This window comes from Chiloscyllium plagiosum, chromosome 26 (genome assembly GCF_004010195.1).
Source record: "Chiloscyllium plagiosum isolate BGI_BamShark_2017 chromosome 26, ASM401019v2, whole genome shotgun sequence".
Taxonomy (NCBI): domain Eukaryota; kingdom Metazoa; phylum Chordata; class Chondrichthyes; order Orectolobiformes; family Hemiscylliidae; genus Chiloscyllium; species Chiloscyllium plagiosum.
In genome coordinates, this window is record NC_057735.1 from 6,350,833 (window position 1) to 6,368,432 (window position 17,600).

General features: G+C 44.2%; 1 protein-coding gene across 2 annotated transcripts in view; it reads right to left on the reverse strand.

Annotated features, from left to right (window-relative positions):
• Positions 1-12,859, reverse strand: part of LOC122563048 (cyclin-dependent kinase 18-like) — a 123,453-nt gene extending 110,594 nt beyond the window's left edge. The window contains exon 1 of one of the 2 annotated variants that reach the window (XM_043716381.1): positions 12,683-12,859. The gene's annotated coding sequence lies outside the window, so the exon portion shown is untranslated. The other variant, XM_043716382.1, reaches the window with a different exon arrangement.
• Between the last annotated feature and the right edge of the window lie 4,741 nt (positions 12,860-17,600).

Genomic DNA, 17,600 nt, shown 5'->3' on the forward strand with positions numbered 1-17,600 from the left:
CTGCTCACCCTTCTGCTGCTTCCTACTTGTGGAATATGAAATAACTAATCCTCTGGCATAAGCTTTGGCAGTTTCCCAGAGAACAGATGAGCTATCAACCGAGCCTATGTTGATGTCTAGGAATACCCGAAATTCCCTACAGAAATACTCCACAAACTTGCTGTCCATGAGAATAAAGAGGTCCATTCGCCAGTACCTTGAATCCACTGTAACATCCTTAATTTTAACCATGAGGTACACTGGAGCATGATCAGAGATGGCAATATTATCAATCATACAGGATGCCCCCAGATCCAGGGTTACCGCAGGGGTTAGAAAAAATCAATCCTCGTGTGACACCTATGCGGATTGGAGAAAAACGTGAAATTCCTACCTGTAGGGTGGAGACACCTCCAGACGTCCACCAATCCTAATTCCCCTCAGACCCAATAACTGTTTAGTTTGTGCAGAGGGTATCGAGGGACCTTTAGGTAACCTGTCTACTGTGGGCTCCATGAGGCAGTTAAAATCTCCCCCTATAATGATGTGCTGAGACTTAAGGCTTATCAGTTTAGAAAAAGCATCTACCAAGAATTTAAGAGGATGAGCTGGGGGACAATAAACATTTAAAATGCCATATTCTTCCCCATTTATCAAGGCTTTAAGAATTACAAACCTCCCGTATGTGTCTTTAACACATTCCAACCATTTAAATTAGAGATTTTTCCTTACCAATATAGCCAATCCCCTACTTCTGGTATTAAACGATGAAAAATAAACTCGGTCAAAGCCATTCTGCTGTAATTTCAGATGCTCCTTGTCATCCAAATGGGTCTCCTGTAACAAAGCAATATCCACCTTCTCCTTTCTAAGACTCATGAGTACCTTCTTGCTCTTAATTGGTGAGTGACTTCCCTTGATATTCCAGGTACACCATTTAATCAAATCATTAGCCATAATCTTCTGCAATTACATTTAGATTCTAGAGAGGAGGAACCCGAACCACAAATTGCTGAGCCTTAGTGTCGCATGATCCACCAAATATAAAAACTACATAAACTAAAATCACTACATTTAACAAACATACAAAGTTATTAAAAATAAAAAAAAACAAAAACCAGAAAACAAACCAACAAAAAAAGCACCAATAGCGCTGAGTAGGGAAAGTCACCCCCTGCCCGGAGGGTGCAACTACCCGTCCCGAACTGCCCATAAATAGGCATCTAACCATCTCAACCACCTTCACTTCTCCCAACTAGAGCCGCATTGCAAGCACAAGCTAAAAAGAATAAACACGCCATAGAATATCAAAATGAATAAAAAAAAACATTCCTTTATAAAAAAAAGGGGAATAAATACTCCATCCATCCTTTGGTATGTCCTAACTTAGAAATTTAAAATGTACATCTTAACCACTGCCAGACATAGTTTGAACCAAATTATTATCAATAGAGGTAAAAAAAGGGGAAAAACAAAGCTCCAACTGGATTTCCTCCATTTCTTTTACAGAATGATAAACGCATACCCAAGCAACGATATTTATACATACTACAATTGTTTAACTTAGGTTAGTTTGTCCACAATGTCTCTTGCCTTCTCCGATGTGCCAAAGAGATGCATGGATCCATCTAAGGTGATCCGAAGCACTGGCAGATATCTCAGGGAGTACTGAATCCCAAGCTCCTTCAATCTTCTCTTGACACCATCATACAATTTTCGTTTCTGGATCACTGCCACTGAAAAGTCCTGAAAAAACATGATCTTAGGCCCCTTGTAAATTAGGGCCTTTGGATCCTTCCCCTGGAATCTGGAAGCCTCCATGACTCTCTCCTTATCACGGTAATGATGGAACCACACCAGGAAAAGACGAGGGCATTGACCCAGACCCGACCTCCGTGCTGCGACCCGGTGAACCCTCTCTATCTTCAATCCTCTCATGCCAGTCTCCAAGTCAAGGAATTTCGGAAGCCAATCTTCAACAAATTCCGCAGGCGCTCACCTTCCTTACCCTCAGGCAGACCGATGATCTGAATGTTTTTTCTCCTGCCCTGTTTTCAAGATCATCCACTTGGTCACGCAAATTACAAACCTGCGTCTTCATGGCTTGGATCTCTTCCTTGAATGAACTGGCATCAGCTTCCACCACTGTGACCCTGTGCTCCACCTCATCCGTCCTCTTCTCCAGGTATCCCAGCTGCTGCTCATGCTTCTGCAGCATGAGAGAGACTGGAGCCAACTCATCTTCAATCTGTTTCCCCAACATCTTGCGAGATTTCAAGAGCTGATTCACCAGGTCCTGGAGAGTAATCTTCTCTGAGGCTGCTGCAGGCTGAGCTGCAGGCCCAACCTTAGATGCTCCTCCTCCCTTTTTAGGCATTTCTGGACAGCTGAAAATACAGGTAAGTCAATTTTTAAATGTTTCTTGGGGCTCCACAATCTTTCTAACATCCCAAGAAATCCTGATGACCTGGGTTGGGTGGGTTAAAGGACCGTCCTGCTCTTGCTGCGATGCGAAGTTCTGCAGTGTGATCTTCTCAGATTGCCGCCATCTTAGATCCCCTCATACCCCGTATTTTTAAGCTGTGTCCTCTGGTTCGGCACTCACCCATCAGCGGAAACATGTTTCCTGCCTCCACAGTGTCCAATCCTTTAATAATCTTATATGTCTCAATCAGATCCTCTCTCAGCCTTCTAAACTCAAGGGTATACAACCTCAGTCGCTCCAGTCTTTCAGTTTAAGGTGCTTTAGTCAGAGGGAAATGGGTTGGGGTGTGTTACTGCTCAGAGGGTCGGTGTGGACTTGTTGGGCCAAAGGGCCTGTTTCCACACTGTAAGTAATCTAAATGTGCTTCCATTGAGTCATGGCTGGCTTCAGACTCTGTGGCCCTGCCTTAGGGTCATAGAGTCATAGAGTCATAGAGATGTACAGCATGGAAACAGACCCTTCGATCCAACCTGTCCATGCCGACCAGATATCCCAACCCAATCTAGTCCCAACTGCCAGCACCCAAAATACAGCACCTCGCATTTATCTGAATTAAACTCCATCTGCCACTTCTCAGCCCATTGGCCCGTCTGGTCCAGATCCTGTTGTACTCTGAGTAACCCACTTCACTGTCCACTACACCTCCAATTTTGGTGTCATCTGCAAACTTACTAACTGTACCTGATATGCTCGCATCCAAATCATTTATGTAAATGACAAAAAGTAGAGGACCCAGCACCGATCCTTGTGGCACTCCACTGGTCACAGGCCTCCTATGCAATTAAATAATTCAATGCAATGGTGCGATTGCAAAAATGATTCAATCATTGCAAAGTATTATTTATATACATGAGCACTGTAAATCGTGACACTGAACTAGGTGTGGAAGTCTGTGCACAAAGCATCCTGATCCAATACCTAAATAAAACTCCAAAGATACTGCAATGTTATATTAAGGGATTTGGGGGTGGTGCTAAAATCTGTATCTGTGATACATTCCACAATGAGCTTTCCCTTTTTGCTCCCCTGTAGATGCTGGGGTATATATGGTTGCAAGAGGTACAGTTACCTTCTCGGTAATGCGCTCAATTGCCCATGATTGTCGGCAGAACCCGCACAATGTGTGTCTGAAGATTGTTCAACGAGAAAGGTTTTGCAACCCAGCTAGTTCTCTACTCGCTGACAAACCGACTTATCTCCAAGGAAGGAGTTGCCAGGAGATAGAGAAAATCTTTCTTTTGTACACAGCGATTGAGATCGAGAATGCACTGCCTGGAAGCTGATTCAATAACAGCTTACGAAAAAACAATTGATTGGTATTAAAAATGGAGAAAGTTACAGGGATGTGGGGAACAAGCAGGGTTTGGTACAGCCAGCAATAATCTATTGGGTACAATAATTTCTTCCTGACTTGAGGTTTCTATGCTTTACAGCTAAAACCCTTTCCACACCTCACCTGACAACTACACATGCATTTACCAAGAGCAATCTCTCCTCCTCCCTCACCCAGGGTGATCTCATAAACATGGACCAGCCATCCAGCTTGGAATCTTGTTGCCTTACAACAGCTGCTTACATTTATATAGCACCTTTAATTGAGCTAAGCACACCTGAGGCATTTTACAGACATGTTGTCAGACAAAATAATTCCATATTTCTAATCACGATCAGATAAAACCTTGGAAAATAGGAGCTGGAATAGACCATTCAGCCCTTCAAATGGCTCCGCCATTCAATATGATCATGAATGATCATCAAACTCAGTCCACTGTTTCTTTTTTTCTCCCTGCAACCTTTGAGCCTTTTAGCATGAGAACTGCATCTAACTCTTTCTTGAAAACATTCAATGTTTTGGCCTCAACCACTCTTTCTGTGACAGAGAATTCCACTCTGGGACACACACACTAAACAACCCCATCGCCCTGTGGCCGACCACTTCAACTCCCCCTCCCACCCCACCAAGGACACACAAGTCCTGGGCCTCCTCCACTGCCAAATCCTAGCCAACCGATGACCGGAGAAAGAATGCCTCATCTTCCACCTTGGGACCCTCCAACCTCATGGAATCAATGTCGATTTCACCAGTTTCCTCATCTCCCCTCCCCCCACCTTCACCTATCCGCTCCACCCTCTGCTCTGACCTATCAGCATCACTCTCCAACTCCATCAACCTATCGTCTTCCCAGCTACCTTCCACCCAGCCCCACTCCCCTCCCATTTATCTCTCAGCTCCCTTGGCACTCCCCTAACTCACAATTCTGATGAAGGGCTTATGCTCAAAACGTCGACTCTCCTGCTCCTCGGATGCTGCCTGACCGGCTGTGCTTTTCCAGCACCACACTCTGATCTCCAGCATCTGCATTCATCACTTTCTCCTACTCTCTGGGTGAAGATATTTCTCCTCATCTCAGTCCTAAACAGTTTCTCCCATTTCCTTAATCTGTGACCCCGAATATCAGCAACATCCTTCCTGCATTTACCTTGTCTAGTCATCTTAGAATTTTATGGTGTTCTGTGTAATCTCTCGAGTCCTTCTAATTTTCTGTGAATATAGTCCTAGGGGGTCCAGTCTTCTTTCATTTATCAGTTCTGCCATCCCAGAAATCAGTCTGGTGAATCTTTGGTTGCACTACCTCATAGAACATAGAACATTACAGTGCAGTATAGGCCCTTTGGCCCTCGATGTTGCGCCGACCTGTGAATCCAATCCGAAGCCCATCTTACCTACACTATTCCATTCATGTCCATATGCCTATCCAATGACCATTTAAATGCCCTTAAAGTTGGCGAGTCTACTACTGGTGCAGGCAGTGTGTTCCATGGCCCTACTACTCTCTGAGTAAAGAAACTGACATCTGTCCTATATCTATCAGCCCTTAATTTAAAGCTATGTCCCCTTGTGTTAGCCATCACCATCCAAGGAAACAGGCTCACACTGTCCACCCTATCTAACCCTCTGATTTTTTTATATGTCTCAGTTATGTTGCCTCTCAACTTTCTTCTCTCTAATAAAAACAGCCTCATGTCCCTCAACCTTTCCTTGTAAGGCCTTCCTTCCATTCCAGGCAACATTCTGGTAAATCTCCTCTGAACTCTTTCCAATGCTTCCACAACTTCCTACAAAGCAGTGAGCAGAACTGTACGCAATACTCCAAGTGTGACCGCACCAGAGTTTTGTACAGCTGCAGCATGACCTTATGGTTCTGAAACTCAGTCACTCTTCTAATACAAGCTAACATACTGTATGCCTACTTAACAACCCTATCAACCTGGATGACAACTTTCAGGGATCTATGGACACCGAGATCTCTCTGTTCACCTACACAACCAAGAATCTTACCATTAGTTCAGTACTCTGCATTCCTGTTACTCCTTCCCAAGTGAATCACCTCACACTTTTCCACATTAAACTCCATTCACCACCTCTCAGCCCAGCTCTGCAGCTTACCTATGTCCCTCTGCAACTGACAACATCCTTCATCATGATCTACAACTCTACCGACTTTCGTGTCTTCTGCAAATTTACGAACCCATCCTTCTACACCATCATCCAGGTCATTTATAAAGATGACAAACAGCAGTGTACCCAAAACAGATCCTTGCAGTACACCACTAGGAATTAAACTCCAGGATGAACATTTCCCATCAACCACCACCCTCAGTCTTCTTTCAGCGAGCCAATTTCTGATCCAAACTGCTAAATCCACCTCAATCCCATGCCTCCGTATTTCGTGCAATAGCCTACCATGGGGAACCTTATCAAATGCTTTACTGAAATCCATATACAGCACATCCACCACTTTACCCTCATCCACCTGTTTGGTCACCTTCATAAAGAACTCAATGAGGTTTGTGAGGCACAACCTACCTGTCACAAACCCATGTTAACTTCGCCTAATGAACTTATTCCTTTCTAGATGATTATAAATCCTACCTCTTATATTCCTGTAGACAATGATGATATAAAGATCAAAGCCAAAGTCTTTGCAATCTCCTCCCTGGTTTTCCAGAGAATCCGAGGATAAATCCCATCCAGCCCTATTTTCAAACTTTCCAGGATTGCTAACGCCTCCTCCTTGTAAACTTCAATCCCGTCCAGTCCAGTGGCCTGTATCTCAGTATTCTCCCCTCCGCAGACAGAACATCCTTCCTTCGATAAGGAGACCAAAACTGCCCACAGTCCTCCATGTATCATCTTACCAAGGGCCCAGAACAATAGCAGCAGACATCCTTACTCTTGTACTCAAATCCTCTCACCATGAAGGCCCTAACGTACCATTTGCCATCTTCATAGCCTTTTGCAGCATGCTTACTTTCAGTGACATTGTTAAAACTTGCCCCATTTAGTCAACAGAGAGCAGGAATAGATTCCACAAACAACTCTGTACAACAGATCTATATTAATTCCTTAGTTAAATTTTAATGTTGGAAGTTGGGAGATGTGATAGCATGGAATTGGGTTTCCCCACAAGCTGTGGAAGTTTAACCCCATAGTATTGGTCCTTCTCTGCTTCTACACTTGGTTACCAATTGGGTCGGAGGCATCTGAAGGAAGATGGAGGACCAGGCCGTTCTGATTCTAAGGGCCTTGTGGGATTGGGAATTTGTGTGATAAGTGTGGGACCCTGGGGAGGGGTGAGGGGCAGAAGCACATCTGATCCTTCTGGCCCACAAGCAGTGCTGGATTGACTTTCAACATTTTTTATTCACTCATAGGATGAAGGCATCACTGACTAGGCCAGTATTTATTGCTTGTCTCTAATTGCCTTTGAGAAGGTAGTGTTGAGCTGCCTTCTTGATCACTGTAGTCCATGTGCTGTAGGTTGACCCACAGTGCCCTTAGGGAGCGAATTCAAGGAATTTGACCCAGCAACATTAAAGGAACAGTGATATATTTCCAAGTCAGGATGGTGAGTGAGGGATATCAAGGGGAACATGGTGGTGTTCCCTTGTATCAGCTGCTCTTCTAGACAGAAAGGGTGGTGAGTTTGGAAAATGCTCTCTAAAGACGTTTGGTGAATTTCTGCAGTGCCTCTTGTAGATCATACACATTGTTGATACTGAGTGTCGGTAGTGGAGGAAATGGATGTTTGTGGATATAGTGTCAAACAAGCAGGCTGCTTTGTCCTGGATGATGTCAAGCTTCTTGAGGGTTTTTGGAGCTGCACCCATCCAAACATGTGAGGAATATTCCATCACACTCCTGAATTGTCTCTTGTAGATGATGGACAGGCTTTGGGGAATCAGGAGATGAGTTACATGCTGCAGTATTCCCAGTCTCTGACACAAAGCCACTGTGTTTATGTGATGAGTCCAATTGCGTTTCTGGTCAATGGTAACCCTAAGGATGTTGACAGTGGGGGATTCAGTGATAGTAATACCGTTGAATGTCAAGGGGCAGTGGCTAGAGTGTTTCTTATTGGTGCTGGTCATTATCTGGCATTTGTGTGGCACGAATGTTAATTGCCTCTTGTCGGCCCAAGCCTGGATATTGTTCAGGTCTTGTTGCATTTGAGCACAGACTGCTTCAGTATCTGAGGAAATGGTGAGACACCCTCAGGATGTTGATAGTGGGGGATTCAGTGATGGTAACACCATTGACTGTTAAGGAGAGGTGGTTAGAACATCTCTTATTGGAGATGGTCATTGCCTGGCATTTGTGTGGCGAGAATGGTAGTTGCCACTTTCAGCTCAAGCCTAGGTATGCTTTCCAATGATTCCCTCACCTCACTGCAGCTGCTGTGTTTTCCCAAAGCCTGGGAACCCTAGATAGCTGCATTTAACGCAAATTACATCCATGTTTTCCATCCACATGAAGACATTTCAAGCAGTAACTCTCCAAGGGGGTCAGCTGCCCAGTTCTTGTCCCATTTGAGTAAAACTCAGATGTTTGCAAGTTGGATTCAGCTTCCAGATGGGATCACAAATTGAACCTATTTAAGGTCTCTCGTCCGTAACCAATCCCACCCACTCACTCATTGTTAAAACATCCCCCCCTCATTTAGTCAACTGAGACCAGGAATAGATTCTGCAAACAACATATGGTAATACATGTATCAAATGAGCCAGTTTTAACCAATCGTAATTTTTCAATCGGTTGCTAAGCAGTAAGAGTGTTGCCATTGGTTACGTAAACGCATAGTTTGGAAAAGAATTATTGTTTCTGCTAGCCATGGCCTGCTTTTACAGTTCTGAGGAATTTCTCTGTCAGAGAGTAACAGGGCAAACATTTAAATATGATGCAACGGGAGAGAGAAGCTCTGTGTAATATGAAATGAAACAAAACTTCATTTATATGGGCTTCAAATCATATTGTACAGATACATTTTGTTGCTGTGTGCTATTACTGGGCTTTGTCTATGTTGTGGGGCTTTAATGTTTAAGTAACTGACACATAGAGGCTGAGAGATTCAGATTTAGGTTTAAATTTATTTAATATTGTCACTTGTACCGAGGTACAGTGTAAAGTGTATAATGCAATTCCTTCCAACCTTCATAAAGTGTTCATTCAAAAGTAACACAGTCCATTTGGCCCTCAGATTTGTCCAGCCCATTCAATTAGCCAATGGCTGTTTGATACTTCAGCTCCATTTACCTGCCTTGGCTTCACTGCACTTAATACACATTAACTTATTGAAAATCTATTGCACTGAAAGTACCCACTCCAGGATTATAGAGTAATAGAGTCATAGAGATGTACAGCATAGAAGCAGACCCTTCGGTCCAACTCGTTCATGCCAACCAGATATCCCAACCCAATATTCCCATCTTCCAGCACCTGACCCATATCCCTCCAAGCCCTTCCTATTCATTTACCCATCCAGGTGCCTTTTAAATGTTGCAATTGTACCAGCCTCCACCACTTCCTCTGGCAGCTCATTCCATACACGTACCACCCTCTGTGTGGAAACTCATGATTTTATAAACCTCTATAAGCATTCGACGCTCCAGAGAAACAGCCCCAGTCTGTTCAGCCTTTCCCTATAGCTCTAGTCCTCCAATCCTGGCAACATACTTGTAAATCTTTTCTGAACCCTTTCATATTTCACAACATCTTTCTGATTGGAAGGAGATGGAGGAAAGTTGAGATAAGAGGATGAAGAAAGTAATTGCATTTACATAGGACCTTTCCCCACCTTAGGCTCTCTCTTTACAATCAATGGGGCACTTCTGAAGTGTCATCACTGTTGTAATGCAGGAAATGCAGCAACTGATTTGCACGCAGCAAGCTCCCAAAATCAGCAATGGGATAAAGACTGGAATCATTGGAAAGCATACCCAAGCTTGAACCAGGCATAAATGTGGCTGGGTCAATCGGGGGAGTTCTTCAAATAGTGTCATGGGATTTTTTACAGATGAGGTTTTGGTTTAATGCCTCATACAAAAGCTGGCACCACAATCCCTACAGTGTAGAACAAGGCCATTCAGCCCATCTAGTCCACACCAACCCTCTGAAGACCATCCACCTACCCACAATCAGGTTCCCACCCTATTGCTCCACATTTCCTATGGCTAACCCACCTAGCCTGCACATCTCAGGACACCATGGGGCAATTTAGCTTGGCCAACCCACCTAACCTGCACATCTTTAAACTGTGGGAGGAAATCCACGCAGACACAGAAAGTCACCTGAGGGTAGAATCAAATCCAGGTCCCTGGCGCTGTGAGGCAGCAGTGCTAACTACTGAACCACCATGCCACCTGGAAATGTTCAGAGAAAGTGAGGACTGCAGATGCTGGAGATCAGAGCTGAAAATGTGTTGCTGGAAAAGCGCAGCAGGTCAGGCAGCATCCAAGGAGCAGGAGAATCGACGTTTCGGGCATGAGCCCTTCTTCAGGATTCCTGAAGAAGGGCTCATGCCCGAAACATCGATTCCCTGCTCCATGGATGCTGCCTGACCTGCTGCACTTTTCCAGCAACACATTTTCAGATCTGGAAATGTTAGCCAACATATGCTTCTCAAACATCTGGAGTGATACTTGAACCTAACCCCTTCTCATTCAAAGAGGGAGAATACTGTTCCATTGAGCCAAACAGCCAGGAATCATATTTATTTCTCTTTTGGGAAATAAAGAAGTATAGTGGTAATACATTCCCTCACTTGGGGAAATAGCTCAGCCACAGTCCCTGCTCCAGGTCACTGAGTGAACACTTCTGTTTCAAGGGGAAAAGGCTCTACTGTGATGCCACACACAGTCGAATAGCTGCTGTCACAAACCATGCTGGATTCACATGCAAGACAATTGGCTAAAGAACGGAAATGAGTCTGGGAGTTGTGGTACTATGTTCCAGTAGAGGACAGGATCTCCGGAAAAGATGAGGAGGAAAACAGAATTTAGTCTCACTCCAAACTACAAAGTTTTTACAGCACAGAATCAGGCCATTCAGCCCAATTAGTTTGTGCTGGTGTTTGTATTCCATGAGAGTATCCTATGTCTCACCCCATCAGACTATCCTTCCAATCCTTTCTCCCTCATGTGTTTGTCCATCTGCTCCTTAAGCACATCCTTACTGTCTGTATCTCTCACTCCTTTCGGTAGTGAGGCCTACGTTCTAACAGTCCTCAAAGAGGTTTCTCCTAAATTAACTGTTTACTGATTATTTTAGCCTTACAACCTTTAATTTTGTACTTTCCCATGTGAAAACATCTTTGGCACATCTCTGCTAGCCCACTGTTTCATAATCTTAAAGATGCCTTTCAGGTCACCCCTCAGCTTTCTCGTATTCAGTCATCCCTCCTGATTTTAACCTCTCAGTTGCAACCAGGGGATCTTAATCATACATCTTCAGGTTTCCTCAGGAGGCTCTTGTCGCACAGTGGTAATGCCCTTCCTTCTGAGCCAGGTGACCCAGGTTCAAGTCCTACCTACTCCAGACATATGAAATAGCATCTCCAAAGTGGTTGATTAGAAAATATACATGTTTCCTTCAGCTGGTACACCTTTTCACCCACTCAAACCCTGAGCCACACTCCCATTCAAGATGGTGGCCTAGAAGTACCCAGGTGTGCCTTCTTGAGTGTCTGAATTTTTTACCTCCTGTCATTAGGACCCATCCCATCACCTTTCTAAAGCGACAGGTCTCAGGCTGGATGGTCAGTGGACCATGATGTGAATTCACTTTGTATGTTGCGGCAGCATGGTGGCTCAGTGGTTAGCACTGCTACCTCACAGCACCAGGGACCCAGATTCAATTCCTGCCTTGGGCGACTGTCTGTGTGGAGTTTGTACATTCTCTCTGGGTGCTCCAGATTAATCCAACGATGTGCAGGTTAGGTGAATTGGCTGTGCTACATTGCCCATTTTGATAGGTGCATTAGTCAGGGTAAATGTAGGGGAATAGGTCTGGTTGGGTTACTCTTCGAAGGGTCAGTTGGGCCGAAGGGCCTGTTTCCTTACTGTAGGGAATCTAATCTAATTGTGCCAAAACTATGCATATGAAAACAGAAGAAACGCCAAACCAGACCAAAACATTAACTATTTCTCTCCACAGTTGCTGCGAGCCCTGCGGAGTTTCTCCAGCAATTCCTGGGTTTGTTACAGAGTGATAAGCACTGAAATTGATCACTCAGTTTCTGAAGTCCATTCTGTCATTCAATTAGATTGTGGCTGATCTGGATCTTAAACTCCATCCACCTGACCTTAGAGCCCATGCCTAGGAAAAATATATCCATTAACTTTAGCTTTGAAGTCATGTTTGATCCTTCAGCCTCCAGAGCATTTTCTTTTTGGGAGAGAGTTTCAGATTTCCCCTGCAAAGGTAAAGTCAACAAGACTCTTGCGCCTTTGCTGCAGAATCCTACAGCTGCCAGTCCTCAGCGTTCTGTGAGATACCATATCCCCGAGATTTCATGGCCATTGTTTACAGTCCCTTATTCAGCAGTAAAACCACACAACCTCTCCCTTCATTGCCCTGCTATGTGTATTAGTCCCAGAGGGAGGGCTGAGGAGAGTATTTGCAACATACTTAAATCTTACTGACTAATCTCCTTGTATAAGACACAGGAAAGCATATTCCCTGCACCATAGCAGCTGTGGCACAAGTGTTTGAGGAATACTAAACATTTTAAACAGTCATGTTGCAGTTTTCTTAATTACAGTGATTTCTATAAATCATCAGATACTTACAGCAGTGTCACAGGATCAAGAAAGTGTTGCAAAATTACTTCTAGAATATTCCAAGCAGAAATACTTCTTGAAAAATAAACAGCCACTTACAGACTTTAACGAGTAGAGACTAGGTTTCAGCTAGTTGTGGTTCAGTAATGCTGGATCTTACTGCCTGGAAGCTTCCCTGAGAGAGCATCATAGGAACACATACTTCATGGTCTGATTACAGCACAGATCAGATCAACACTAAGAACTGATGTTAGTCCTGACTCCGCCTCTCCTCAGTCTCTCCACATTCCCCAGGCTGTTTAATCCTGCCTCCTCTCACAGTGCTGCTGCCTGGTTCCACACCAATCCTGCGCAATGTTCCTTTTGGGTCTATTTTTATTTCATCCCCCCCCCCCCCCCCCCGCCACATTAATACTTTCTCAAAATGTCCGCAATGCTCCCAGTCGCTTGTGCCTCAGGCTGCTTGTTGTCTCTAAGTCAGGCAGAAGCAGCCTCTTTTACTGATCAACACAGACTGAAGGGGGGTCAGAACACGAGCAGCACCTCAGACAGAGGGGACAGTGTCCTCAGCCCCCTCCCGTGTGCTGGAAAAAATGTAGATAGGGTTGTTTGACTCTCAAGACAAGACTCTGTTGTCCTAGCTCATTTTAGCCATGTCCGTGTCTCAGGGACATATTTTCATGAATAACTTTAAAGTTCATCCAAACCTCTGCCATGTTCTAATTCGCAAGAACTCCCATTCACCCATCACTTGTACCCACTCACCATTCCTCCCCCCGCTAGGCCTCATTTGCCTCCTAGTCCCAAGTAGTGCCTCAATTTTACAATTCACATCCTTATTTTTGAATCCCTCCATGGCTTTTTCCTCCACTCTGTTCCAGTCCTACACCTCCCAAGATCTCTGCACCCCTCTCATTCTGACCTCTTGTGCATCACCAGTTTTCACTATTGTGCTCCCTCCTTGGGTGGCGCAGTGGTTAGCACTGCTGCCTCACAGTGCCAGGGACCCACGTTTGATTCCACCCTCAGGCAGCTGCCTGCGTACCATATGCAATTTCTCCCCATGTTTGCACAGGGTTCCTCCAACAGTTCAAAGATGTGTAGGTTTAGTAGATTGGCCATGCTAAATTGCCCCAGACTGTCCAGGGAGGTGCAGGCCAGGTGGATTAGCCATTGAAAATGCAGGGTTACAGGGATGGTGTGGGTATGGAGGGTCAGTGTGGACTTGATAGGCCGAATGGGTCTTGTCTCACACAATAGGGATTCTTTGATTCCTTCCTGGATCCCGAGCTCTTGAATTCCCGCCCTAAACCTTTCTGCTTTTCTCTAACTTTCTGTGAAACACCGTCCAACCAGATTTTAGTCACCTCTCCTAATACTTTCTCATCCAGTTCAGTGTCAATTGTTTCTGTTCAGCGATGTGTCCTAGGTGATTTATCATGTTAAAGGCACTGTATTAGCAAGTGCTGGTTATTAGTGTATAACCAGTGTTTGCTCTGATCTGACTGCCTAACTAGCAATTAATTAACCAATTTGAACTTATTACAAAAAAACCAAAGAACTGGAAATCAGGAACAAAATCAGAAATTGCTGGAGAAACTCAGCATCACCCTCTTCCATTGGGCAAAAAATATAAAAGTTTGAATACACATCTGAACAGGGTGGCACTGGTTAGCACTGCTGCCTCGCAGCGCCAGGCACCCAAGTTCAATTCCCGCCTCAGGCAACTCTCTGTGTGGAGTTTGCACATTCTCCCCATGTCTGCGTGGGTTTTCTCCGGGTGCTCCGGTTTCCTCCCACAGTCCAAAGATGTGGAGGTTAGGTGAATTGTCATGCTAATAGTACTCAGGGATATGTAGACTAAGTGCACTAGTCCGGGAAAATGTATAGTAGTAGGGTAGGGGAGTGAGTCTATGTGGGATTCTCTTCGGAACGTAGATGTGGACTTGTTGGGCCAAATGGCCTGTTTCCACACTGTAGAGATTCTATTAAAAAAGCTTTAAGAACAGCTTCTTACCCGCTATTATCAGACTTTTTAATGGCCCTCTCAAAAGCTAATATTGACCTCTCTCACTGCACCTTCTCTGTGTATTCTGCACTCTGTTCTGCTATTCTGATGTACTTTTTATGGTATGATCTGCCTGTATAACACTCAAAACAACTTTTCACTGTATCTCTGTACATGTGACAACAATAAATAAATCAATCATTCAATCAGCAGGCCTGGCAGCAGAAAGCTGAGTTAAGATTTTGGATGCAGTGACCCCTCTTCAGAACAGCTCCTTATTGTCTTTGATAGACTGTGTTTTCACAGCAAATCCAAGGAGCACAACATGGATTCACAAGAATGATACCAGAACTTCAGAAGATACATTATGATGAGAGACTATACAAATTAGGCTTGTTTTCTCTGGAATTTATAAGGTTCCAGGATGATCTGATTGAAGTCTTCAAGATATTACCAGGAAAAGACAGGATAGCTGAAGAGAAATTATTGCCACTGCTTGAAAATTCTCAAACTAGGGGAACAGTCTATAAATCAAAGCCAGATTGTTCAGGAGAAATGTTAGGAAGCACATCTGCACACAAAGGGTGGTAGCGGTTTCTCAAATGGCAGTGGATGCTGCATCAGTTGTTAATTTTAAATCTGAGATGGATAACGTTTTTGTTAAGCAAAGGTATTAAGGAATCAGGGCCAAAGGCAGATATATGGAGTTAGGGCACAGGTTAGCCTTGACCTCAATGAATCGCGGAACAGGCTTGAGGGGCTGAATTGCCTGTTCCTATTCAGGCCCTTCAATGTTCCTAAATCCCCATAACACTGATTCAGCAGTGTACAGCAGACCACCATAATCACACATGAAGAAATGGTGTTGTGTAATTCATTAATACATAGACCGTCGAACCTAGAATCTTCTACCCCATTATGGCCCTGCACCAAAGGAGTCAATCATTGAGGTGATGATCCTCCCCAGACTCTCTGTAGCAATCAGGTCTATCCAATCAATGCATCCTGCAGCCAGTTGGAATTAACTATATCTAGTTAACCATATGAGTGAGCCACGTCTAGTTAGACAAGGAATGGTTTTCCTCCCCCGTACAATTCCAAGCAGAGAATGGTTTCCTACACTGAGAGAGAATGGTAATGTTCCCCATGCACAGTAGTTCATACAGTGCAGTGAGCTGATCAAACCCAGACAACTCATGGGACACTATTCATGACCTCAGTGTGTCTCAAAGCTCATTACAGCTGATTAAGTACTTTAGAATTGTAATCGTTACTGTAATTCAAGGAAAACAGCAGAAACAGCCAATTTGCGCACAGCAAGATTCCACAAATAGCAATTTGTTCATGATTAGGTAATGTGTTCCAATTTCACTTGAGTAATAAATTTTGGCCAAGATGAAAACGGAACAAAATTCAACTGAAGTAAATATTGAAATTTCACATGCTTTTTAATTCCGCACTTTTGTTTTGTAGTTTTGATAGCTTTGACAGTCCTAATGATCAACCCAATCATCAGCAAAGTGATGGAAGGAGCTCCTGTCAGCACTATCAAGGGGCACTTTCTTGGCAATAACCCAATTACTGATGCTCAGTTTGAGTTTCCTCCAGACCTCATTATAACCTTGCTGGAACAAAGCCATACATGGATCAAAGGACTGTACTCTAGAGGTGAAGTAAGACTGACATCTTCACATCTTTGTTCATTTGACCAAATGTGGTGTCAAGATGTCCTGACAAAACTGGAGTCAATGGAAATCAGAGGGAAAGCCAGCTGCTGGTTGGAGTCATACCTTGCACAAAGCAACTTGATTGTGGTTATTGGAGGTCAGTCATCTCAGCTCCAGGTCATCTCTGCAGGAGTTCCTCAGGGTAGTGTCTGAGTCCCAACCATCTTCAGCTGCTTCATTAATGACCTTCCCTCCACCATCAGGTCAGAGAGAAGGGAAGGATGTTTGCTGATGATTGCGCAATGATCAGCACTGAGAGTGTGGTGCTGGAAAAACACAGCAGGTCAGGCACCATCTGAGGTGCAGGAGAATTGACGTTTCAGGCAAAAGCCCTTCATCAGGAATGAGGAGCACCATCTATAACGTCTCAGATATTGTAACAGCCAAATCCATGTGCAGCAAGACCCTGACAATATCCAGACTCAGGCTGATAAGTGGCAAATAACATTGTGCCACATAAGTGTCAGGTAATGACCATCTCTGCTAGTGAAAATCTAACTATCTCTTCTTGATGTTCAATGGCACAACACAACATCCGGAGGTCATCATTAACCAGAAACTGAGCTGGACTAGCAGTGTAAATACTGCAACAACATCGAGGGCCCAAGGGCCTGTACTGCGCTGTATTCTTCTATGTTCTATGTTCTAAGAGCAGGTTAGAGCCTAATAGTTCTGCAGCAAGTAACTCACCCATGACTCTCCAAAACCTGCCCACCATCTAGGATGTGACAGAATGTTCCCCGCTTGCCTGGATATGTACAGTTCTCACAGCACTCAGTAAAATTCACACAATTCCAGGACAAAGCAGCACATATGGGACTCCATCCACCACCTTCAGCATTTATTCCCTTCACCAGCAGTGACGCTCAGCAGCAGCAGTATGTGCCAACTACAAGATGCACTGCAAAAATTCACCTGAGACAGCATCTTCCAAACCCACGACCACTTTTATCTAGAAGGACGAGGGCAGCAGAGAAATGGAAACACCATCTTTGGCAAATTCACCTCCAATTCCATCATGTTCCTGACTTAGAAATACATTGCCATTCCTACACTATCATTGGATTGAAATGCTTGACTTCCCTTTGTAACAGCACTAACAGCAGTGTTCCTATCCCAGTGCAATAAGGGTGGGCAATAAATGCCGACATAATATTGTCTATGCATAAGTGTGCCTACTTTTCACAATCCCAAAGGCATCTTACCTCTCCTGCAGATTGCTTTATCACTCCTAAAGGTGTCCCAAGATCAGATCCAAAGGGATACTTTACCTCTCCAAAAA